Raw genomic sequence first — 1,285 nt, 5'->3', positions numbered from 1 at the left:
GCCCCGGCTCTGCCCGCACGCCCCGGGCTTTCCGAAACTCAGGACCCTTCCAAGGGCACCGCACTCGCGTCTCTTGGGTAAACGGATCGACCTGCCAAATAAGCTGTTTTGCAGTGAGCACAAACAAAATCCACAAGCTATAATTTCTGTGGGTGAGTGAGCTCAGACTCTGAAATAAGACTGACTTAAATTGGTACAAGTGCTTCAATTAAAATTCAGCCCCGTATTTTCTCGTGTGTACCTCTGTAAGGACATTGGCAGAGAAGGCAGGGCAAGAGCTAAGCTTTCTGTCTCCACAGAGGAGCAAAGCTAGGATGAAATCAGTATTCAGCGGCGGTCCAGGGCGGCAATTTTCTACCCAGGAAAGTTGATGCTGGAACATTTAATATATATTTTGTTTGGTTTTAACTTCCGGTTGGGTGCATTTCTGCCATGTAACAGTACCCCCGAGCATAAGCTGACTTCAGGTAAGTACCTCAACTTTCGTGACATCAGACCAGTGGAAATTTCTCATATTAAATGTATGGCGAGAAACTGTTTTCATATTGTTGTATGAAAATAGGATGTGACGTGAGGCAGAACAAATGAAGCAGAGCAGGAGAGAAAAACGTTTTATCCATGTAGAGTACTACTGTGAACTCTTAGTTCGCTTGGAGCTTTCTTTCGAAGCTCCTTGCTCTGTTCAGAGACGCTGGGTATTTGTGACCGGCTCCAGCCAGGGACAGGGATCTTGCTTCTGCCAAGCGTTTTTTCTGAGCTATGCCACGGTTGACAACGACAAGTCGTCTGACAAACAGGGCCACAGTACAACCCTGAGTGCTGCCCGCTGGCACGCCATTACTGTTAATAATGACAATAGCTAACAGTTTTTAAAAGCTTACAATATACCAAGCCTCATGCCACACAGTTTCTGCGGGGACACTGCTTTTCCTTGACACTTAGCTCTCATGACAACTCTCATATGCCAGGAGAAAATCCTGCAACTCAAGCTTTAACAATTTGCTCCAGTCACCTAATTAGTATGGAATGGAACTAGAATTTTCAGGTGTAATTCGAGACCTGTAGCCTAAATGTTCTGTGGCATTGTCTCCTTCCCTCACACCCGGAGCTGCCCTAGCAGAATAGCCAGGCTGGCCAGGTTAGTTGGCTGACAGTTGGGAGGGCGAGGAATCCAGAATTGAGGGGCGGCCTCTGGTGACAGCCATCAGGATACATGACAACATGACTGAAAGCATCACATGGAGAAGAGAGGAGGGGGAGGAGAGGGGAGGAGAGGGGAGGGGAG

This window comes from Octodon degus, unplaced genomic scaffold, assembly GCF_000260255.1.
Source record: "Octodon degus isolate 3935 unplaced genomic scaffold, OctDeg1.0 scaffold00054, whole genome shotgun sequence".
Classification (NCBI taxonomy): domain Eukaryota; kingdom Metazoa; phylum Chordata; class Mammalia; order Rodentia; family Octodontidae; genus Octodon; species Octodon degus.
Note: the sequence above shows the minus strand (reverse complement) of the source record.